Here is a 25,101-nt window from a genome sequence, read left to right as displayed (position 1 = left end):
AATATTTTTACTTATTTCTAGGAGAGAGAGAGAGAGACAGCATGAGCAGGGGAGGGTCAGAGAGAGAGGGAGATACAGACTCTGAAATAGGCTCCAGGCTCTGAGCTGGCAGTCAGCACAAAGCCCGACGCGGGGCACGAACCGCGAGATCATGACCTAAGCGAAAGTCGGACGCTTAACCGACTAAGCCACCCAGGCGCCCCAAGCTTTTGATCCCTGCAAAACCCAGATGAAGCCTGCTGTCCAGAAATGTATATACTCAGGACAGTGCCATTCATGAAGGCATTAGGATTTTCTCTGGTAATTTCTTCACCCCTTATAGAGCTCTAGGGAACAGGAATGGTAGGAGGAAAAGAGAGAGGCTCATCGTTCAAAACTCTTGTTACACGTACCAATCCCAAACCTTTCAGACACATGGAGAATTTTCCTGGGTCCCCATAGTCCTTTATGCAAGTCTCTGTCATGTCACTGACTGCACCGATCAGTCTCTTTATCTATTTATATTCCAAAGGGTCCTCCTCAACGGCAGGGGCCCTGTCTTTGTCTACCTGGCACCTGTCGTAAAAGTCTAATTAATGCTTCAGTATATACATGAGACAGAACATTGCTTTTTGAATATGAGGGGCTGGTGTGTGTGTGTGTGTGTGTGTGTGTGTGTGTGTGTGTTTAGGGGGCTGTTGTGATGGTCACACTGCACGGACTCTCCACTGTGGGGGCTCTAAGTGGCCAACTCCAATACTCTCCTCTTTCTTTCTGTCTCAGTCCTTGCGCCTCTGCCTGGTCCTGGGGTGACATTGGTTCAATGTGTGGTTCTGGGAAAATTTCCATGTAACTCCCTGGGGATTTTTGCTTTATCTCCAAGGGGTGTCAAGGTGGGAGTTTGAGCCTTGGCAGGACTATAGTGGGAGGGGTTTAGTGGCTGCCTTGGGATGTCCTTTAGATCAAGCGTGCCTACTCCCCTTCCACGGAGGAACGGCCTTGCCGATGCTAACTGGCTCTGACACAACTTAGCCTGGTGATGCTGTCCCTCCCCAGCACCACAGGCTCACTGGGCCTGTGGTCTCCCACTGCAATCTCCCAGCTGCTCCCCTTGGCCGGGTGCCTTTCTGGAATAAAGACCAGGGCCTCAAGCCACTCTTAAAGAAAGTGTTCCAGGACCACAGAAACCTAGCGTTCCAACCTCCCATTCCATCTTGCACCCCAAGTCTACACGTTGGATTGCACTGGCATCTATGGTGATGGGCTCCCTGGGCACCTTAGGACTTGGACTGGCACAAAAGGGGTGGGCATGCTGAGACAGCCTTCTGCATCTGGCTTTAGCCCCATCTTGCTTCACGGCCTTGATATCTGTGCCTTGCACTTCTCTCCCCGAGGCTAACTCACTGGGGCAGAGACAGGTAAAACTATTGCTTATACGTCTCAGTCTTTTTGCATTGATGCCTCACCCTTCTACCCGTTCTGGAACTCTACTCCATAAATTATCCTTACATTTCTTTTCTTTTATTTATTTATTTTTTTAGTTTATTTTGAGAGAGAGAGACACTGGGGAAGGGGCAGAGAGAGGGGGAGAGAGAGAATCCCAAGCAGGCTCCGCACTGTCAGCACAGAGCCTGATGCAAGGCTCGAACTGGCAAACCATGCGATCGATCATGACTTGAGCCGAAATCAAGAGTTGGACGCTTAACCAACTGAGCCACCCCAGGCGCCCTCTTCACATTTCTTTTATGTCACTTACCTCTCCCTTTCTACTAGGTCTTTCCCTGGACCTACGAACACAATTACATTCTTCTATGACCATTCCCCCACCCCTCCCTTCTCTCCCCAGTATTCTCCCTTTGACTACGAAATGTTTTCTGACTACTGTTTTCAACCAGATTTCTCGAGAAGTAGTCCTACTTGCTATTCCTATTTCTTTTTTTTTTTTTAATGTTTTTTATTTATTTCTAGGAGAGAGAGAGAGACAGCGTGAGCAGGGGAGGGTCAGAGAGAGAGGGAGTCACAGACTCTGAAACAGGCTCCAGGCTCTGAGCTGGCAGTCAGCACAGAGCCCGACGCGGGGCTCGAACCCACGAACCGCGAGATCATGACCTAAGCGAAAGCCGGACGCTTAACCGACTAAGCCACCCAGGCGCCCCACTATTCCTATTTCTTTCATTTCCTTCCTTGCTATTCAGTGGTCACCTCACTGTGTGCCTCCAGTATAGCGTGTGCTCAAGTTCAGTACTGGATGGATGGGGGGTGGTGCAGGCGCTAGGTTCTCCTCCTTCAAGAGATTTCTGTGACAATGCTGTCTCCTGGTCTCCTATATCTTCAGACCTGCTTTTGTGTCTCTTTACTAGTCTCTCTTCTCTCATTTGTTCTATAACATATATAGGCTTTTCTACCTCCTAAATTTTTTACCTCCTAAATTTTACCTAACCAGTACCTTCCTAGCCATCGCCAGCGTTCACACATCATATATTCATTTATCCATTCGACGTATATTTATTGAGCACCTATGCATGCCAGGTAGTTCACTGGAACTGGTTATATAGAGTTGATGCCTGACCTCATGGTGCTGCTAGTCTAGAAACAGGTAGATATTTAAAAAGTAAACACACAAATAATGTATAATTCTTGCTGGGATAGTGCTAAGAAGGACACAATAGAGTATACAATATTAAACAATAGGGAGTGGAGGGTGAGACATAGAATTAGTTCCAGGTGACCAAAGAAAACCTCTCTAAGTGATGTATCATCTGGGACAAAGGTAGGGGTTCACTAGTCACCTGCACTCACTGGTCTTTGCACTCAGTGTGCACACATGACCTTTTGTGGGGAGCAACACATCTAAAACCCGAGTCTGACCGTGTACCCTGCTGCACTGAGGAAGCCCGCTGGGGCGTGGCACCGCCTCCCGTGTGGTGAGGTCTAAGCTATTAAATCTGAAGGACAAGGTCCATATGAGCCGACCCTGGCTTACCTCTCCTCACCAGCCTCTATTCCCACCGCTCGGAGCCTTATTTCTGATGATCCAGCAGCACAGAATTGCATGCTGTTCTTTCATAGCATCCATATCCTCCCCTGTGTCCTTGTTTATGCTGTCCTCCATGGCTGGAGTGGCCTTTCCTAATCGCCTCCTGATTGATTTGTATTCATACCTGAGTCGCTTCAGGAAGCTCCCTCCTGCAGGAAGTGTCCCCTGCCTTTCCTGCCTGCTGTCTCTGGTCCTTCTTTTTAAACATGCCAGGGCATGGGGCGCCTGGGTGGCTTAGTTGATTAAGCGTCCGACTTTCGCTTAGGTCATGATCTCGCGGTTCGTGGGTTCGAGCCCCGTGTTGGGCTCCGTGCTGACTGCCAGCTCCAGAGCCTGGAGCCTATTTCAGTCTGTGACTCCCTCTCTCTCTGACCCTCCCCGGCTCACGCTGTCTCTCTCTCTGTCTCCTAGAAATAAATAAAACATTAAAATAAATAAATAAGTAAATAAACATGCAGGGGCATAGTCTCTACCACTACTTGAGGCAGAATATGTGTCTATTTATACTGGCTGTGTCCTGCTACATAGACTTTGCCCCTTGAGGGATGATGCTTTTTTTACATCTCTGAAGCCCTATCTACTATAATGCTTGGTACACAGTAGGCACTCAATAAATACTGGTTAATTACTGGAAGAAAGGAAGGAAAGGAGGGAAAGAAGGAACAAAGGAAAGAGTGGGAAGGAGGGGAGGAAGGAAAAAAGGAAGGGAGAGAGGGACGGAAGGAAGGACAGGAGGGAACAACAGAGAGAGAAAGGGAGGAAGGAAAGTAAACAGGCCCCAAACAAGCAAAGTGAAGCCCACACATTCTCTGCCCTAAGCAGAATTCTGTCGTCCAGAGTCATATTCTCTTAGGCATGAGCTATTTTAAAAGGGGTCCAGATATCACAGTCCAGGAAAAAAGAAGTGTGCCTTCCTGCAGGAGCCACGGGGTGAGCGCAGAGGCCTTCCTTTACATCAAGCCGTTGACGTCAGCATGAGCACTTGTCGTGGCTCGTGCATGGCCGGTTTGGTTCTGCCGGGGCTCCCTGTGAGATGACGGCTACTGTGTCATTTCACTCCCACAAGGAGACTGTCACCAAGGCAGGCCTGCAGATTCCCCAGGGAAAAGGCTTTTCCTTCTAACCCTCCCTCAGAGGACCCATGGAGAAAGATTCGAGGTGACCTACACAGTTTGGCCCTCATGGGGTTTATGGCTCTGGGCTGTGGGGGGGGCGGGGNTTAGTGTGCCTGGAGGGAAGGAGCCACAAGAGACAGCTCGGGCTAGGGATGACTGCTGTGTAGTGTCAACAGCTACCCCTCCTGGGACCCGGACGTCCCAGAGTCAGAGGCGCGCTTGAGGAGAAGTCTGTGACTCAGGGCTGCTGGGCAGTGCCACCCTTTTATGTCTAACAGGATCCAGTTAAAAAAGAAAGTGGTGTCCCAGGTCTCAGTGCCAAGAAGCTCAGCACTGTGCTTTGTGTTCAAGGCCAAGGGCTCGACCGAGCCAGTCTTGAAATCCGGTTTCCTCAGACCTCTCTCACATTAAGTAGAATCAGCAGTGAGTGACCAGTCAGAACACAGAGACCTGTCCCTAGGTATTTCCGCCGAGATGCTTCAATATAGGAGCTTGCTTATCTGGCTGCTGGAGGGCTGTAAGCAGAGCAGAAAGAAAAACTGAGGTAACCCTGAGGTGGTAACTGCTGGGAGAAGCCACTGCTCCTAGGGGAAGGAAAAGGAAGAGGCCTATTCTGGCCTGGTCATTATCTTGCTCTTGGAAGGTTCTGGAACACCCTAAGGGACAGGAAATAATCCCAGCTCTGACTTCCCCATTCCTGGAACCTCTGTTGAGATGGTTATTCATAGATTCCTGGGCTTTTCCGTGTTGATTTATTCTTCTGGTCTGATGGGCTCTGTCTGTCTTGTGGGACCTCCACATACTTGAATGAAGCCCAAGAGGTGTCCATGTTGGGAGGCCATGAGGACAAACTCCAGCTCCCTTCTTCTTTCAGCCCGAAGTTCTAGCGAATTCCCAGAGGCCCCGTAGGGAACAATAGGATCAGAAGTTTGGCTCCCTTAGAAGTTCTGCCTTAGATCAGCCCAGAGGGCTTAGCACTATTCTTTCATTCTCAACAGGGAGAGAAGGCTGGGAGGAGCAGAAGAGGGAGACAAAGGGTGGGGAAAGAAGTTTCTTCCGGATTAGTCTCTAGCTGGGAAAGAACCAAATTTGGCAGATATCTTGTCAATGTTGGACTTAAAGAGGAAAGAGGGAAAGGAGGAAGGAAGCAAGGGCTATTTTCAGGATTCTACCTCCTTCTCCCGTTACTCGATGCTTAGGAATAACACTGAGAGCCGGCCTGGCAGGAAGTACCTACTTTAGAGCCAGGCTGGACACTCTACGGGCATCTTTTCATGAGTTCTCATGACAGCCCTTTGAGGTAGGTAGCACACTGTCCCCATTCTACAGATGAGGAGATGAGGAGCAGAGGCCCTGTGGAACTTGCCCAAGGCTGCATCATTACAAAGGGGCAGAACTGAGACTCAGGCATAGGGCTCCCAGGCGCCACTCGGCCCGCCCACCCCTGGCACCGCCTCTGGCAGCACGGGGTGGTTCCGGAACAGATCTGTCCCTTCTCTAAGAGCCATAGTGCCTTCATGACACCTACCAAACAAGGGTACATTCTAAAGCCCACTTCGGGACCCTCCCCAGCTTTACATTTTGTTGAGGCCCTAATCTTTCCTTTTTTGTGATTTTCTTTAATCCTAAATTTGGTTCTTTTTTTAAAAAAATGTTTAAAGTTTATTTATTTCGAGATAGACAGAGACAGCATGAGTGAGGGAGGGGAAGAGAGAGAGGAGGGAGAGGGAGAGAGGGAGAATCCCAAGTAGGTTCCACGCTGCAAGTACAGAGCCCTATGTGGGGCTCAAACCCACGAAACCGTGAGATCATGACCTGAGCCGAAACCAAGAGTTGGACGTGTAACCGCCGGAGCTACCCAGGCGCCCCTAACCTAATTCGGTTCTATTTCCCTGTACTCTTCCATGTTAATCCTGCACTCTGTTCCATGCATCGCCACTGCCTTTCTGCCCAGTCTTTCCTGCTTTGGGTTTGATCCTTCTGCCCTCTCTTTTGATTGACTTCCTTTCCTTTATTTCCAGCCCTTGCTGGCTGCCCCTGTGCCTCCCATTCTCATTTCCTCCCAGCCCTTTCTCTGCCCCAGTCTCTGGGTCCCGTCAAAGATGACAGAGGCCTCCCGCTGCCTCCCCCCTACCCATTCACCTCAAGTGTTCCCTTCTTTCTGCCTCTGCGCTCCTTTGGCCGACCCCCTCCCTGCATCATCTTTATTGCCTGCATGACTGCTCAGGTTCTTTATCCCATCTTCCCCTCAAAGGCATTCGCAGCTCGGCTGTTATTCTTGTATTAGCATTGAACCCATTAAAGCTAATTTGTTTGCCCTAATCTCCATTTATTTTTCCCTAGTTGATATTAGATTTCCCTTTCTATTGCTCCAGCATGATTTTCTCTTTGTCTTCCTAATGGTCTACCCCCCTCTCTCTTCCTCTATTAATCTGGTTGGCTTCACCGTGTGTTTCAAGGCCTTTCTCCGCCTCCCCCAGCCCTTAGATTAACCCTGTCACCTCCCTCCCAGGAAGGGCCCCAGTGCATGGGTTTCCAAGGATGGAGCTGCTGTAAATGTCAGTAGACCCTTACGCTTCCTAAGAGAAGTCCCACTTGATGTGAGGCCCTGCCCTGTCCTGAGTCCAGTCTGGATGCCTGGAACTCAGGGGCCAGGGAGCTGGAGGTAAGTGGGAGAAACATGGGCTCTTCTGAGTCCTGAAGGGTCGCCAAACCGAGGGCTCCCTGGCTAGGTTCCTCACTGGGGCTGTCTCAGAGATTTCTGGAGGCCTCTGTAAGCTTTCTCAGATCTATACATCAGTAGGCTGAACAGTAGATGAGCCACGTTCTCCCTGTGAGTAAGGTTGGGTACCATTTCTCCTTCTTCCTTGGTTCTCCAACTAGAGGCACACTCCCTCTTCTCCCTGAAGAGGTGAAAACTCCTCTCTGAGGATGTGGCTTTGGGGCGGATTCATGTTGCATTCACGTTCCCCAGACAGAAGCCTTCCTGGACCAGCTGTCAGAGACCTCCACTATTCCCTACCTACCCCCATCCCTGATTGCCCCTGTCCATGGCCCTCTTTCTGAATCTTATTTAGGCCTCTCTCAGGATTGATGCTCTGTCTGCCCCCTAGATGCCTGGCAACTTGAGGGCAGGTACAGTGTCCTATCTGGTCATACAAGCTTGCCTTGCAGAGGGACAGCCATGCTCCCCCTGGCTGCCTGCTGGAATCACTGGCAACTCTCTACCTCCAGTCAGTTCAACCGGACTTTCTTGCCATGGTGTCCCTAAACCTGTATTTTAAAAAGTTCCTTTGGTGATTGCCCAAAGTTTATATCCACTCAGTAGATGGTCAATGCGTGTTTATTGAAAGCATTAATTAACTGCTTGAACATGAACTTCTGGTCAGAGGCTGCAGTGGACCTTCCTAGTGCTGGCTGGAGGTTGACTAGAGGTCATTCCTCTCGGCTCCTTCCCACTGAGCTTAGATGCTTCCAGACTCCGGACATGATGCACCAGGGGCTGCAGGAGAAAGGGTCCGGGCCTCTGCATCTCAGGGGGAGGGAGACCTGTGAAGCGACAGTGCCAGCATACCCTGGACACGTCCTTAGAAGCCCAGCAGCCACAGAAATCACTGTGCCACACCTTTCCACCACCCTCCCTGGGGTCAGAGGCCTGTGGATGTTAATGCTGTTTTTTAAAATATGGGTCTATATTAAAGCAAGTTTCAGTTCATTAGATTTTAATTCAACGAGTATGCCGTCTACGTCTAATAATATTCCAGGCTGGGTGTGTGGGGGCAGACGGTTTCTGCATAGAAGACACAGTTCTTGCCCTTGAGAAACTTGCAAGTTAATAATCCCTGACACATTATAGACCCTTAAAATTTTAAAATCCGTTCACATGCACCATCTCCTTCAATTCTTTTGACAAGCCTGTGGAATACCTTTGGTGGGGGGTGTGCACATGTGCGTGCATGTGTGTGTATGTGTGTGTGTGTGTGGTGGAGATGAGGATGAATCATCAATAATTCGTATCCTGATGACATATGTTATGTACTGTTCTGCCAGGTTCTATAGCTCAAAGTTATAATGTTATAAATGTGGGTGTTGTAGACATTGACTTAAAAATCACCCAGAGGTGGGAAGGGGAGGAAGAAGAGAGGTAGCTAGAAGGACCCCTGGCGGGCAAGGGAGGATGTGACGGGGAGAGGGAGAGGCAGAAGGAGAGAGGGAAGGAAGCAGCGGCTGGCGGGTGGGGTAACTGCAGTGACTGAGAGGCCAGAGGTATGAAGGACATCTTGAATAGAAGTGAGATCACGTGAAGAGGAGAAGCAGGGAATCTTGCCTCACCTGGAGGGTTGAACTAAATGACCTCGGAGATTCGCTCTAACTGGGATTCTATGCCTCTGAGATCTTTATTAAGGTAAGAGGTGGCTGACAAGCTCAGCAAGGAGGTGGCTGGAGAGGGTGAGCTTTGGTCTGAACTTGAGGCAGTTGGAAGGGGTGTGTGTGTGGGTGTGGGTGTGGGTGTGTGTGTGGGGGGTGTGGGTGTGTGTGTGGGTGCAGAGTCCTCGGGGCTGCAGTGGGAAGGGGAAGAAGGGGGGCCTGGCCATCCTGAGGAGAGAGGCAGGTAAGAACAAATGAAGAGGAACCGCTTTTTTGAGCCCGACACACCGAGCAAAATCTGTGACAAAACTGCGTATCTGTGTTTTCCACACCTGACGGCAGCTGGGTCCCCAGACCCTGGCACCGTAGCGAAGTGAATTACACACTCTAGAAGCCACACTCACGGCTGCATAAGGAACCAGGAGGGGACAGACAGAGGTAGACTCAGCCTGCAGGTTATCGTTTCAGGGGAGGGAACAGGGGTGCCGAGACCTCAGTTCCACCCACTCTGGGACGTTGCCTATCTGTGCCTCAGTTTCCTCATCTGGTCTGGAGGCAGCAACCATCTTTACTGTCCTCCCAACAGCTGCCACTCCGAGAATGCCCTCAGGCCTGGGAGGTCAGACACCCCCAGGAGGGTGTGCACAGAGAGCTCTGTGGCGGGATGTTGGGCAACTTTTCCACACAGGAAGCTACTAGTGGGTGGCCCTGAGGCTACCTGTAGGAAGATGAGGGAAAGTGGCACCCAGTGGGCCCCCTGGGCTGCCACGTGACCTGCATGATGGCAGAGAGAGATGCTCTGGCTGACTGACTATGGAGGTGGCCACAGGCAGTATCCTAGTTAGTTCCAGAGTTGTGGGTCCTTCTAGAGTGTTCTTGGCCAGGAAGGGGAGGCGACCCATCTAATGTCACAGACTCATTTCATGGCACAGCCAAGACTCACCTTTTCTGACCTAAATCCCTGTTGATCTCACCTTCAAGGAGGCCACTTTAGACCTAGGCACCAACTTTGCTGGGGCCAGCTTGGCAGACAGAGGAGGAAGAAAGTTGGGCAGTATGTGTTCTGAACCTCAACACACCTTGAAAAACATTTATGCTCCTCTTACCAGCTTATTCATTTGTCATTTTTATTTGCTTATGTGGTGAACCCAGACTCGAGGTTCTTGTCTGTGGGTTCCGGGTTTGCGAAGCAGAGTCCCTTCCTCTGTGGGAGCATTGGGGTGGGCACCACAAGAAAAGCTCTAGGGAGCCCATATTGGGTTCTCCTCCTCTTCTGTCCGTCCCAACAGATGCTTCTACATCTGGTGTCACTTGGACCTAAAGCAGCTAAGGGTCCATTCAGGGCAGGGTGGGGGGTGACCCAGATCAACAACCTGCAACACTCAGATTGTTATGTGTTGAATTTGTCCCCTCAAAACTCGTATGTTTAAGTCCTAACCCCCAGTACTGCAGAATGTGACCTTATTTGGAAATAAGGTCCTTACAAATGATCAACATGAGGTCATTAGGGTGGGTTCTAATACAATATGACTGTGTCCTTAAGGAAAGGGAAATTTGGACACACAGAGATGACACAGGGAGAATGCCATGTGAAGACTGAAGTTATGTTGCCACAAGCCAAAGAACAGCAAAGATGGCCAGCAAGCCCATGGGGGCTAGGGGAGGGGCATGGAAAACAGACTCCCTCCCTGCCCCGGCCCCACCCTCACCCCAGTCTTCAGAAGGAACCCCAATTCTGCCAGCATCTTGATCTCAGACTTCTGGCCTCCGGAGCTGTGAGACAACAACTTTCTGTTATTTCAGCCCCCCAGTTTGTGGTACTTTGTTATGGCAGCCCCAGCAAACAAATGCACAGATCAACAGGATTCTGGCTCTGAACTGGACCCAGCAGGCTTAGGGGCACGTCCTTGGACTACTCTACTCTCCTGGGATGTTTGGCTATCTCTCCAAGTGACTTTGCAGCATGAGGCAGGCTCAGCCAGGCAGAGAGCACTTTCCAACATTTAACCCTCTCTGCATGCTCCTGCTCCTCCTGACATTGCTCTCGTTCCTACGGAGCCACCATCTTGGTCTCCATTCCTGATCCTTCTATCATGTGGCAACTTCTTTAATGTCAACACATCAGCATAGCAAAGCCTCCACGTAGGTGTCAATCACTCTTACCCAGCCAGACTGGGTTCCCCCCACCCTAGTCAAACAGGACATCCAGGCTTCTCCCTCTTTCAAGAACTTTCTGGATTGACTTTAAGGGTTGGTTTATGGACTCACCTAACATTTGTAGAGCCCTTTCAAAGTGCTGGCAAGTAAGTGATTCTTAAAGGTAATTAAATTTAATAAATATCAACTGGGCCTTGGTTTTATCAGGGATGGGTTTCCATAACTCTGTGAGAGAGGTGGGGCTAGCACGTTGAGACTATTTTCTAGATGAAGACGCTGACTTAGAAGGTTAACGGGCTTGTGCGCAGCCAGTTAAGCGCAGACTTGAGACTGCATGACAGCCTGATCCACTCTTGCCCACAGCCAGATGGGAAAGCTCGGAGAGTCAGGGCTACTGTATGGGAAGAAGGGCTGTCTGCCCAGCAGGCTAGCACGACTGTCTCTACATGTGAAAGACCTCTGGCTGGGCCTTGATGGGCCGACTGGGGTCTGTGGTTCTCAAAAGCTGATCCACAGCAGAATCACTGGGCACTTGTGTTGGGTACAGACTCTAGGACCCTACATCTGTTAATAGAGCTCCAGGAGCCTCTGATGCTGGAAGACCAGGCTTGAGAAACACTGGTAAAAAGCAAATTTTTAAAAATGGTTATTTCACTTAATATTTATTAAGCATCTAGCATATATCTCCTATGTGCCAGAGGAGTTTGGGGCATTTAATTCACAGCCTACAGAATCTTGTAACATCGGTCCTTACAGATGGCCCCAAATCTGGCCATCCGCCCTGCCAAGTTGGTGGCCAACATCCACGAGGAAGGACCCCTGTTGGGTCAATCTTTCCCAGGCCTGCCAGTACTTGCTACTTCCAATGGTCACTGCTGCCCAGCCTCAACACACCCATCCGGACCTGGGCCAGCAAGGTGCCTCAGGCCCGGGAGGTGTCCCAGTAGGGCAGCTCAGGCCTTGGTGGCTGCATCAGGTTTCCAAAATAGCCGCATTCCCTGCCCTCTAGTCCCATAGTACCCCTTATTATAAGGAAAATAGAAGAGTGATCACAGCAATATCATGTGAAAGGGACAAGTGTGCTTCGCGTTGGGAAAACTTTATACGCAAAGCTCAAATGTACAAGTTAGGTCAACTTCAAAACAAAAACAGCCTATTGGAGAATTATGTCAAAATTACCATTATCGGGGGGTCTGGGGGGCTCATTGGGTTAAGCATCTGACTCTTGATTTCAGCTCAGGTCATGATCTCACGGTTTGTGAGATCGAGCCCTGTGTTGGACTCCATGCTGACTGCTTGAAGCCTGCTTGGGATTCTCTCTCTCCCTCTCTGTCCCTCCCCCACTCTTTCTTTCTCTCTAAGTATATAAATAAGCTTAAAAAAAAAAAAAAACCCTACCATCATGGGCATTTTTGGAGCCCTCATTTGATATAGGATTTTATGTCCAGGTGCTGGGGATATAGAGAGAATGAAGAGTTCTCACTCTTGCCAAGCTCAGAGGCGAGTGCGGTGGGGAGACCAGATGGTCACTAAAGCTGAGGGGAACAGAAAGGGTTGGGTTAGGGAAGTGGAATGTGGGCAGAGCTTTGTCAAAAGGGTAGGAGTAGGGGTGATGTTCTAGGCAGCTACCATTGCATGGGCAATGGCGCAGAGGGGGTACTGCACACGGTGTGTTTTGGAAACAAAGACTAGTTGGCTGGAACATGGGTTTGCATATGGAAGTAGTGGGAAACATCATCAGGGAGGTGGGATAGAATGTTCTCAAATCCTACACCAGCGGTTTGCCCACAAATGCCTGTTAATGATTGGATTAAAAGGAAGTGCAAACAGGACTCCAAGATTATTTTGGAAAATCACCAGGCTAAGATTCTCTGGAACGGGGCTGGGAAAGGAGAGAAATCTGAACATTTTGATAATGTGAATCATCTAGCTATCACAGATTATTGCCAAGCTGTTCCCCTTAATAAAAATACCACAAGCTCAAAGAGGATAAAATAGGTATGCGGCGCTGGCAAGAGAGCTAAAAGGAGTATGAAAACCAACGACAAGGGAAGTGTGAAATCAAGCCAGGAGAGGATGGAGGTTTTCATGCACAGCGAGAACAACACTCCTGCACATGTACACTGAGGGCACTTGGCCCAGGCCTCCTGACCCTGACAGCAGGGCTCCTGTCAACGATGCCTCAGCCTGGCCTTTCTGGCCAAAGCCCCCTATAAATCCCAGCTGACATTCCGTTGTTGTGCCCTTTGCCCAGAGCTGACTCTGGTCTCTGTGGGCTGCCCACACTCCTAGGCCTCCACATCTCTGCTCCCGCTGGTTCCACCCAGAGTCCTCTGCTAGAGTCCTGCCCCTGCCCTCGGGTCAGCTCCCACCCCTGCCCCCGATCATAGCGCCACATACCTCCCTCTCCCACTAGCTCAGCAGTGTGTGTCTATCTGGACTGAAGCTCTCCCTTTCTCTCTTGGCTTGTGGCTAGAAGTCCCATTTGTTTCCATTCTCTCTAGAATGGCAGCATGAAGGCAGCAGCCAGGTCTCCTGAGTTCTGCTTCCCCAAAGCCCAGAACCCACTGAAGGGTTCCATGCATGTTTATTCATTAAACCGAAAGATAGAGTACAAATGTCCTTTGAAACAGTATGGAGTTCAAGCTCAAAGCTAATGTGGCCGGAGGGTGCATGACTGGGTGAGAGGGTGAGGGAGTGTCATAGGATCCCGGAGTAGCTAAGCACAGGGCGGGTGGCGGGGAGGGGAGTGTGCAGTCAGGGACCTGCACAGGGCACTGCCAGGCAAGCACAGGCATGCGGGGAGTCAGAGGCAGAGAGCAGAGGGACCCTGGATGCTTCTTTAGGAGTCAGAGTAAACCCTCTGGTGATCGAGGACCAGGGGCCAGGCTGGGTACCCACTAGGAGAGAAATAGGCCAGGAGGAGAGGAGACAGTCTCAGGACGGTAGATGGTTGGGAATAGAAGCATCTCTAGAGAGTAGTGGACCAAAGGTGAGCTCTATGGCTGGTGTCATGGGCTACATGCTTGTGTCCTCCCCTCGAGCCCCCCCACCCGCCCACCAAATTCACATGTTGAAGCCCCAGTGTGATGGTATTTGGAGGTGGGGCCTTCCGGAGACAAATAGGGTTAGATGAGGTCATGTGGGTGGACCCTTATGATGGGGTCAGTGCTTATAATTAGAGCTTATGATAATGATTAGTCTTAGGAGAAGAGACACCAGCTCTCTCTCTCCCCAGACACGTGCACCAAGTAAAGGCCATGTGAGGACACAGGGTGAAGTCCCAGTCTGCAAGCCAGGAGAAGCGGCCTCACCAGACTCCACCATGCTGGAACTCTGATCTCAGCCTCTCAGCTTCCAGAACTGTGGGAAAGAAATCTCTGTTGTTTAAGCACCCCGTGCATGGCATTGTATGGTAACAGCCTGAGCTGATGGACAGCGGGCTGGGATGAAGGTGTTGGGGGTGATGGGATCTTCTAAGGAAACCTCAAGAGAGCAGCATGGCCCTAGGAATGCTCCAGGGCAGCAGAGAGGGAGGCAGAGGGGCAATGTGACTAAGCTAGGTGGCCAAGTGTCCTTACTCTGTCGCAAAGCCACTGGGTCCCTTACATGATCGGCACATGTGCGCCAAATACCACATGCCTGGAGAGCAGGGGGCTCACTGAGAAAGTGAAAGTGAGAGGTGGGGGCCCAGGGACATGGCTTCTTCCTTCCTTCCTTCCTTCCTTCCTTCCTTCCTTCCTTCCTTCCTTTCTTTCTTTCTTTCTTTCCATGTTTATTTTTGAGAAAGACAGAGTGTGTGAGAGGCGGGGAGGGGCAGAGAGAGGGGGGAACAGAGGGTCCTAAGTGGGCTCTGCACTGACAGGAAACAAGACACGGGGCTCAAACTCATGAACCATGAGATCATGGCCTGAGCCAAAGTCAGACGCTCAACTGACTGAGCCATCCAGGTGCTCCTACAGGGCTCCTTCCTCGAAGGCGGCAGCGCAAATCCTCTGTGTTGGAAATGCTCAGACGCCTACCCACCCAGGCATGCACATCTTACCGTTTCACAGAATCGGGGTGCTGCACCCACCAATCAGACATCCGGCAACTCCAGCCTCACATCAACACTAGCTGTTCTGACACTTGTCAGGAGACAGGGCACCTGGAAAGGCCACACGCACTTCCACCAAGAGCGTGAGTGCACGGCGAGCTCCGCATAGCAAAAAGTATAGTGCTCTGCTAACTCGATCCCGGATCCTAAAGCATGTACGACGTCACGGCCATTAAATAGAAAAAAAATTACCCCTTGAACTCGAAGGTGGTTTGTCCACAAATGCGCTTTCTGCTGCCACTGAGGCTCAGTTTCATTATATCAAGGAGCACGTTTGCCTGCTCTGCAGGGAAACATTGTTTGAGAATCACTGATTTATGAAGGTTATACAAATATTTGTTGACGAAATGTACAAAGCATTCGTGATGACGCCATATTGTTTGTAATAATCAGTTCACACAGGTGCTGCAGCGGGCCTGTGCATCCGTGAGATTGCGGCACACACTCACGGTGGCCCTGCACGTTTTAGTGAACAGGGGCACGTGTGTTCGTAGGGCTGCAGGGTGAGGGCCGAGTGGCTCAGGGGACAGAGCTGCCAGGGAGTTTGGAGCAGCAGCAGAAGATTAGACAGGATATTCTCATGGTCTGAGCAGAGGCCGGAGCCCACCGGTGACAGCACTCAGCCACCAGTGTTGCCATCCTCAGGGGACCAAGAGGCCAGATCTCTAGAATAAGCCAGTCTTGCTGCTCTTGCCCACTTGCTCAGTAACTCTGTCCTCATCTGGGAAGAGCCACCGTGAATCCCAGAGACAGAGGGTTGCTAGTGGCTCTGACACTGACCCAAACAGTCTATGCAAATGATTGTCATTTGGTCTTATTTGAAAACAAGGTCTCTGCAGGGTCCCCACGACCACCTATGTCCTGTCACTTAAGTGGGGGCCTGGGCAGGAGGGCATGGCTGGACACCGGAGTTCCTTTGCTCAGATCTCAAACCATAGGTGGCAAGAACATGGTGGTCACAGGTCTGTGACCTCATGCCTAAAATGCCCAGAGTTGACCCACAACACAGAGCAGAGTCCCTGGATATCCTGGACCTCACTTTCCCTACCTTGTCTATTATCGGTGCTTCTCAGCAAGTGTGGACTCAGCAGGGACTCAGCAATGGCAACTGTATTTTCCTGACTATATTTCTTGGGGTCTCCCAGAGCAAGGGCTTCCTATGAGCATGTGTGTGAGCATATGTCGCCCACGTGTATAACTGGCTGTGTGAGTGTGTGTATCATATACAGGGGACTAGGGCAGGACAGCCAGGCACCCAGGGGAGAAACTTTAAGTAGGCGCTCACTCTCAGGGCCAGCCTTGCCCTTTCGTGCACCTGAGAGCAAGCTCTCCCTTCAATTTTGCCCTCTGGATACCTTTGTGCCTCCCCCGAGTCCCAACCCCGGTTGGGGGTATGTGTGAGTGCATACGTGTGCAGCACTGTACATTTGTGTGTATGTGTGTGTGTTGTGTACATGTGCGCATACATGTGGGTGTGTGCATTTGTGTGTCTGTGTGTTGGTGTCTCTGGGCTTCAGTGGTCCCTGCCAGCAGGCGTGGGAGCCCCTCTTCCCAGTCCCCTGGGTCAGTGCTCACTTAGAACAGGCCATAGCTAGCACTCCCTGGACCTGAGTCAGTCCTCACTCCACCCCGGCACACATGGAAGGCAGCCCTGGGATCACAGACAGAGAGCTGGTTAAAGCACGGAGGCTCTGCTGTGCCACTAAGCCACTGGGGTCTGGGGCAAGGCTCAGCCCCGTGAGTCTCCTTTCCTCGTCCGTAAAATGTGGCCACAGGGTCTCACCTGGGAATCCCTTCTCTGGGGTCTAGGGTACATTATCTGATGTAACAAAATCCTATGAAGCTCCTGTGATGTGTGAGGGCTACACACTCACAGGTGTTCAGGTGGGTCAAATCTTGAAGGCATGAGCCACAGAGAGAAAGATTCCTTTCCAAAGCAGACTGTAAAACATGCCATAAAAGTAAAGTGCTAGGGGCCCTGGGGGAGGGGCGGAGAGGAGGGAAGGCTTTAGGGGTGGGTGGCGTTGGAGCTGGGCTGGCGGAGGATAGCTGGAAAGCAGGGACCCCCTGGCTAAGTCTTTCACGGGCCTGAGGTCAGCCAGTCCTCCCAGGAGCCTGCCGAGGCGGGAAACTCGAGTCTACTTTTCTGCAGGTGTGAGTGGTCGAAGGGGGACTCAAAATCCCCAAGGCCAGATCCATAGGTGCTCCCTTCCACCCTCAAGCGAGGAGAGAGACAGGCTCCCTGGCCTCAAGATGGGCGCCATCCACATGGGGCAGATTGGCGAACACAAACACACACACACACACACACACACACAAATGTCTGCAAACAATAGAAGGCTGTGCACAATTGTGTCCATGCCGTGGTACAGACAGTGACTTCCAGGGAGGTGGGGACAGAGAGCAGTGTGTGCAAAGGCACGATGCGCTCCTGGCCTCAGATCTCCCAGGGAGATGGAGACCTTCCAGCCAACAGGACCCAGCCAGCCAGGAGTACAGCTGTGAGAAGGCAATCAAGGATAGCCCCGGTGTCACTGCCAGCAGGGCCGTCGAGAGCAGGTCTCACCTGCAAAAGGGTGAGCCCCAAGGTCCGGGCTGGCCTGTCACAGTTAGGGGCACCTGTCGGGCAGCTCTGTGGCCAGCAAGAGATGGAAAGCTTGGGGGGCACGGAGACCTCCCTGGTGTGGGGCACTGTTTTATCATCACAGAATATGGGGACCGGAAGGACCTACTCCTTGTCACACTGTCAACGGGATGGGGGGCCTAGAAGGGAAATCCTATAAAGCCTGCACATCTCTCAAGGTGGGGGGGATATGCATCAGAAGTATCTGGCAAGCATTTTGATTTAGCAGAAGGGCAACATTTTGCCATGAGCCAGCCAGTCACCCGGACTCCAGAGCCCCAGTGTAGACCCCCCACGGAGCTGGTTGAGCCTCCACAGGCTCACGTGCTGCCTCTCTGGGACATGTGCTCCAGGGACCAACCAGACTCAAGAAGGCCAGGTGAGGTTTATCTGTTGTCGGCAGCGACGTGGTTGAGCTGGGGGTGGCTCTTGGAGATAAATGACCTTTCCCGAGTTCCTACCACCTGGCTTGTTGAATTTTGGTCATTGTCCCAACACTGAATTGTTTTGTCTGATGATTTGCCCATCCTGGTGCTGCGAGTCTGTCTCCTCGACAGAGAATCACAAGACTCCAGCTGCCCACTGGAGTGAGAATCACCCCTGTCATTTTTACCTTCACTACCGGGGCAGCAGATGCCGCCATCACTGGCCTGGCGCCCTGCACGTGGCGGGTGGCTCTCCACCAGGGCTTGTTACATTGAATTAAACCACCGACCCTTGGGTTCCAGTTGGTTCCTAGCTTGACTCCAGTACCTTTCCTGCCCTGACATTCTCCCTCCCATCCTCATTCCACACCCCCCTTGTTTCCACCTCAAAATCACAGCCAGTTGCCCAAGGACTTGTCAAGAGGTTGCCCCATTCCCGCCAAACTCCATTTTGACAGCACTCAAGAACGATCTCAGTGTCAGAGGAGAAGACCAAACAGAGCTGGAATGAGTGACCTTGGCACTCAGCTAATTTTAAATGTCAACCAGGGTTTGCTGTCAGGACAAAGTTGGATGCTTATTATACAAAGCAGGAAACTATAAGCTGGGGGTGGGGTGGAGGGAGGGAGAGAGAAAGAGAGATTAGTGAATTTTAACTTTTTAAAGATAAATGTATGACTTTGTGTCAGTTAAGAACAAGTACAAAGACACATCTCTCCGGGGTCCTCTCTTACGCACAGCATAGCCGCGCACCCCTTCAGCTCATCTTTCCTCTAAGACCCTAAATTCTACGAAAACTCTAGAATGTTCTGGATTCCAACATAAAGTTCACGGAGAGCCCATTCTAGTGTTTCCCCCATGACTGGGTTTTCTGGTAAAATGAAATAAGAAATTGTTTTCCAGAGAGAGAGGCGGTCGGAGCTAGTAATGGCCACGGGGGTCTGAGTCAGCGCTTCCCAAGTGTCTTTTCATTTAATCCAACACCCCTGGGCAGTAGACCTCTTAATTTGTCCACCTGGAGTACGTGAAAGATCTGTCCTAAATTTTGACAGGAACAAAGTTTCAAGGCTGGGTTTCAAGTTACTCACAGAGAGTTTCACAGGAAATACTAAAACAATGTAATGTTTGGGCAATCTGCCCTGGAGAATTTTTGGAGACTCTCCTCCCTGGTGACCCCTGTATGAAGCAAGAAAAAAAAAAATTCTTCAGCAGTTGCTATGTGCCAGGTGGGGATACTGGTTTTACCTTCAGTACTTTCTAGAAGCCCCGCAACATCTTTGTATTTTATACACGTGAGGAAACTCAAGCCCAGAGAGACAACTGAGTTGCCTAAGGTCACACAGGAAGAAAACAGCAAGGTCAGGACAGGCAAAGCTTCCAAGGCATAGCCCCTCCTGCTGCCTGGAGAGATGGGGAGCCTGCCACAGGACCCTGGCTTCACAGTGACTTCAAACTCCCTCACCCTCTTGACACTTCCTGGTCCCAGAGTTTATTCTAGGAATAATAGTTCTGCTGTCCTCCTGGGGAAGCGGAGGGATCAAAAATGCGACACACACAGAGGGCCCTGGGTGTGCAAACATGCAGTTCACATGATGACAGCAGATTAAGCTGTTTCTTAGATGCGTCACCCTACCAGCTCCCGACCTCTTCGCTGTGTGGGTCTGACAGGGACAATATGTCCCAGTGGACTAATTAGCACTAACTACTCAGGTCACTCCGAGGCCACTTAGGAGAGCAAGTGCAAGAGAAAAACTGATGGGCATCGTGGCTGAAGACGGGAGCAGAAAGAAAAGAGTTGAAAGAAGGGAGAGAGGAAGAAAAGGTTTTTTTCTCTCTCAATCTCTCTGCTTAAACTATGGATGGGTTTTTATCTGAGAAATGCAACCGGCTCAGGAGCTGGGCAGCTGTTCTCTCAGCGAAGAGTGAAAACATTAAAATTAAAACGCTTACCGGCTAACATTACAAGTTGAACCACGGAGGCGGCTCTGAAGGAGCAGATGATAGATATGGTTTTGAACCCCTGGGTGAGAGGGACCCCGAGGAAGCAGCAGACGGAATGAACTTAAACTTGGGGAAATGAGATGGGGCACGTCAGTGCTCAGTGCCGGCTGCCTGTGGACGGGGCACTAGCGGTGTCCCCGGACTCCGCGGCTGGGTCTTCCCAGGAACTCTTAAACTCCCATCACACCCACTAACTCATTAGTCTCTAAAGTGGACCCACGGAGGGAGGCCAAGTGCAGTTTGGAGATGGCCAAGGGACCAAGCTCCTTGCTGGCCTACTACTTATTGAGGTGCCAGAGTTTTGCCGTCCCCTTTTGTGGTGTAGGTGGAGACATGGCAACCCTGGGCACATGTGTTTAAAGAAAGCCCCCTCTCTCTGCCTTTCCTAGTGGCTGATCGTTTCCTCCCTCCTCACAGCGACCTCCAGGAGGGACATCCAGATAGGCGCCACTTGTCCCATTGGGCAGATGGGAAGACTGAGAACTGCACTGAAAAGAGATCTCCCCTAACTGAGCTGGAGAATAATTAGGGACACTGATGAGGAGAACAAGCTGGTAGACTGAAGGCCCTGCCTGTCACCATCACTGTTGCTATCAGTATAGGCCCTTGTATCTTCTCCCCACGGGACCAGGCCCAAAATTCCAGGTGGAGCTGCAGGCATGAGTTTGGATGAGCTACAGGGAGTTTGGATGAGCTGGACTTTGGGAAGGGGGTGTGGGGGCAGAGGGGGGCATGGAGTCAGATCAGCATCTTTCAGCATCCGGTCCCTTCTCTTCTGCAAAAATGTCAATAACAATACCTACCTGGCAGAGGCCTGGGAATTAAACTGGAGGAGGATGTGCCCTCTCCAGTGTTACCATACCAATAATAGTATGAAGATACTAATACAGCTCTCATTTACTGAGGGCTCACTAAGTGCCAGGGCGTGCTGAGCTCTTTGCGTATTACTTCTCTTTCTTTGAATATAAGAGTGGCACTCACAGAGCTGAAGCACCTATGGGCTGGCTGTCTTGAGCCTTAGTGAGACGGGACACCCTCTGTGGCATTCAGGACTAGCCGGGGGCGGGGGGGGGAAGAGATCCTGAGGAATGGACACAGGACCCACCTACTCCTGGGGGAACTCCTGAGCTTCCCTCCCCTACATCTTGGACATGCCTTAGTAAGGAGATTCTGGTTTCTAGCCAGGCCCTTTCCTGGGGACAGAGCCCCAGTCAAGGTAAAGCCTAGGCTCAATGACATGAATTGTGGGTTTAAAATAGTAAGCTTCCCATAAAGATTTTTCTGGCCCATGGCCCATGTAAGAGACATTTGCTCATCGTGTCCCCACCTGGCCAAGGGTGAGATCTAGAGGGGCTTTCAAAAAACCCCAATAGGCTTGTCAGCCCTAACTCTGGACCTGAGGAAATAATTAAGACAGTCTTAAGTGGACCCTCAAAGATCCACTTAAGAGAGTGTCATGACCACAGATAAATAAGGAAGAGTGGATGCCTTCTCCTACCCAACCCTGACCCAGAGATTCCATCCCTGAGACACTGATCATGGACTGAATGAACTGGGATTGGCCTGGGATGGTGGAGCTTTCAGGAACCAGGAGGCCCCTGGATTGTTGTTCTCTATTTCTTCTCCCAAAGAGAAACATCTAGCACCCTTGCAGAAAGCAGTCACTACACAGACCTCCTTGGCAGAACATCTTCTAGCCCCTTCTCAAAAGAACCCCAGGCTGAAGTGTTCCCATCTAAACCCAGAAGAATCACTCACCCAAAGAGCTCCAAGTGTGGGGTGCATTCTTCCCTTTTTACAGGGTGTTTTATACCCCCAAGTTCTATCTCTGAAGGGAGTGGGGGCTGATGGGGGCCAGTGACTCAGCTGTTCCCTAAGTTTCAACTAAAACAAAAGCAGACTGCAGTCTGGAATAGGGCTGCATTCTCTTGTCCTCTCCTTTAAAAATCATCTCTTCTCCTTCTTCTTCTTCCATGAAATCGTTTCTTTTATCTTTTGGCTCCTGTGTACTCCGAACCACAGAGCTCAAAGCTTTCTCAGCGCAACTGAGAACTCGGCACCTCTTGAACTGATAAATAGAGCAGCTTTAAAATGCTTAGAACTGAAGACAGACCAACTGTGGCGAGAGAAAGTAAACACATCCATGCACCAGTCAACCCTAGCAAGCTCCTCGCTGAGATTACAAACTGCAGTTCCTGCCTGAGCTGCCGAGGATGCTGGAGCAGGCTGGGGAGGGCAGGGGGCACAGCCACAGAGCAGCCTCCTCTGCCTGCTTGGGTTAGTGCTGCCCCAGGGGAGATGGGTCACCTGGGAGTCTACTCAGGACCAGGTCTGGATGTTTCTGAGCGTAACAGCCCCTGCCAATGTGTTTCTCATTGGTTTCACACTTGGAAATGTCCCAAGAGAAGAGGGGACCAGCTTCATTCTTCTGATTTAAAGGGCCTCATCTCCCTCACCCCACATTCTTTGTGTGCAGGTGAAATTCACCAGTGACAGCATGGGGATTTTTCACAAAATAGAAAGGGATCACTATACACTTTGATAGGCATAGTTGAGGAACTTTTCCTATGAAAAATAAATACTTTAAATATCCACACACACCCCCAAAACACACACACAAATTGTTTTTATGAGAACCAATTAATAAATGCTAATTCACTCAGGCATATCTCTACTAAATTACTGTTTCATTTAATTGCAGGGGAATTTTCCATTACTAAACTCTCCCTTGCTGATTTTTTTTTGCATTATTTATATATTTTTTCAGTTTCACTAATAGTGAGATTGGTATGTGATATTATCTACTGTTTGTACGTCTTAAATTTCTTTTTTTCGTTTAAAATGTTTCCTCATTCTTGCAGCTCCACGTAATCTGGGAGAAACATCATTAAAAGCAGACAAGATTTTATACATAAATGATTGAAAAAGGCCCTGGCTGAAATTAACCTGACAGGAGTGCATCTTGTCTGATTGTGTTTCTCTCATTTCAGCCGTGCACGAGTGTGTGCAAGTCTGTGTCTCCACTTTGGATTTGTGTGGAAACGTTTTCCTATGTCAGTGAGTCACAAGTCTATCTACGGAAAGCTTGTGGGTATACAGCTAGGAGTGAAGACCACAGGAGCTTTAATAATAAAAATAAACAACACTCAAATCTCTTTATAAGCTCCCCCCACCTCACCCCGCACCAGCACAGTGCATATTTTCTGGCTTCCTTTTTATGCACAGAAAAGTGGGAAATTTCCAGTGGTGTTTAGGGGTAACTTAGGGAATGCGGTAGAGACCCCTGTTCAAAAGGATGTGTTTTGAAGTAGAATTTCCATTTTCTTATATCGCATCAGCAAAGGTCCTGTGCACCTGGCTGTCTTCACTCCTGAGATAACTTCTTTCATTTTTATTCTCTCCAGCCACCTTCTCCCTCTCTCTCTCTTCCCCCTCCCCCCATTGCCTTCTCTCAGTGTCCTCTCTTGATTCTTTCCTTTCTTTCCCTTTCAGAGTAACATATTCCAGAGGATGTGAATGATTAAACTGTTTACTCTGAGGCTTAAGTATGAAAAGGCATGCCACCAAAGTAAAGTTTCACCTTCATACCCAACTCTATCAATAATTACAAAACAGGGATGATGATTAGTAAATCTTTCTTACAATTATCTCTTATGAAAATGATGCTATGTATTCTGAGCATTTAAGTTCTACTGATTTTACTTTCCACAAAAATTAATTACAAAGCAGAGTAACCTCCAAAATGAAGTCAGCATATACAAGGATTGTGAAGCTACCCATGGAAAAAATATGCCCATTAAATACGTGCCCCGTTAAAATCCAAGGTTTGAGCCATAAATAGAAAGTTTTGACATATCCTTTGAATAAAAATGGTGCAATCATTAAAATTTCGTGAGACTGACTTTTTTGTTGTGGTGTCTTTCACTTCCTTTGTCCTCTTCAGCAAAATTAGGCACAGTCTTTTTGGGCATCGACTGATAAAATTAATTAACTTTTCTTCCACCCCAAAAAGGTCCCAAATAAATGCTTCCAATAGACATCAAAAAAGTGTCAATTAGAAATAATTACTTCTTATCAATCAGCGGAGCAATTAAAGTGACAAAAGCTTGAAAAGATACTTATCTTAAAACTAATTCACAAGGTAGCTAAATTATCTCCTAATTAACTTGCATTGAGGAGGGCGGAGGATGGACCCTCTTGAAACAAAGATGAATTGAGGAACCCCAATACCTCTTTATGTTCCTAGAGACTGTTTTCCATCCGGAGATCTTGTTTTCAACCCAGGCAAGAAATCTGGGAAAAAATTAGAACCTTCCCAAATGCATTTGGTCCCCTTTCCTCCTTTCGAAAACCTAGAGGAAGGAATAGAGCTTTGCATCTCAGATCTAGGAAGTTAGAGGCATGTTCCTCCTGGATCGTAAGTCTCATTTTATCTCTTGACTAACCTATTTTCAGCAGCTGGGGTAGAGGGTTGCTGGCAAGTTAATTGCACATAATTTTAAATCACAACTTGCTTGCGTTTGGTAAACTCTTTTCCTCACCAATACAGTATTATTTTCATTTTAATGTTTATGTGGCATTGATCTTTAAACATTTTTAAAAAATGGTTTTGCTTTAGAGGATCTTTGTTCCCTGATGCTACAAAATTCCCAGTACATTTTACAAAAACGGTTCAGCCCATTGCTGAACAGAGCACATCACAATAATTCCCTATGTGCTCTGGACATCCTTTCAGAATAAAGCTGTAGAAAAAAATCAAGCAAGACCAGCCAAGAGTGAGGAGAGTGAGCCGAGGGTGAGCTACAGCCACCAGGTCAGCAAAGGCTGTGCAGGAAACTTTTCTGGGGCGTCTCTGATTTTTGGAAACGGTGCGCTGGGCCTCGCTCCCGCGAAGAGCTCTGCAGCCGTGGCTGCCTGCGCCCCAGGGTTCTGTTCCAAAGAAAACTTAAAGGTAAGCTTTCCAGGCAAAGCTGAACTCAGAAAGGAAGTGTCCCAGGCAGAGGGAAGTAGCTAAAACCTGAGAGAAATGGGCATATAAAAACAGGAGGAGTCAGCTTATGAATGTATTTGTAAATATAAGCAACAGCCTTAGGTGAACTGATTAGAAAGATAGAGGTCTCTGGCTCAGGTTTTCCGGAGAGGATTTAGGAAAAAAATAAAACGGGATAGCCTCGAAACGTTTGAGCTATGTTTTCGGCAGTTTTCTTCTGTTTAATTAGCATTAAATTAAACTAAAGGAAAAGGCTCGTTTTCCTTCCTTGCAGCTTTATTTCTTTATTTGTTTGGGGGAAGGTTAAGAA

The 25,101-nt window shown here is 49.6% G+C and overlaps 1 protein-coding gene across 1 annotated transcript in view; it reads right to left on the bottom strand.

Annotated features, from left to right (window-relative positions):
• The window catches only part of PAX8 (paired box 8), a 55,172-nt gene that overhangs the window by 28,635 nt on the left and 1,436 nt on the right, over positions 1 to 25,101 (bottom strand). The gene's annotated exons all lie outside the window — the stretch shown is intronic.

The sequence above is a fragment of the Crocuta crocuta genome, unplaced genomic scaffold (genome assembly GCF_008692635.1).
Source record: "Crocuta crocuta isolate KB4526 unplaced genomic scaffold, BGI_CrCroc_1.0 scaffold67, whole genome shotgun sequence".
Lineage (NCBI taxonomy): Eukaryota > Metazoa > Chordata > Mammalia > Carnivora > Hyaenidae > Crocuta > Crocuta crocuta.
This window is presented reverse-complemented; position numbering and strand designations above follow the sequence as displayed.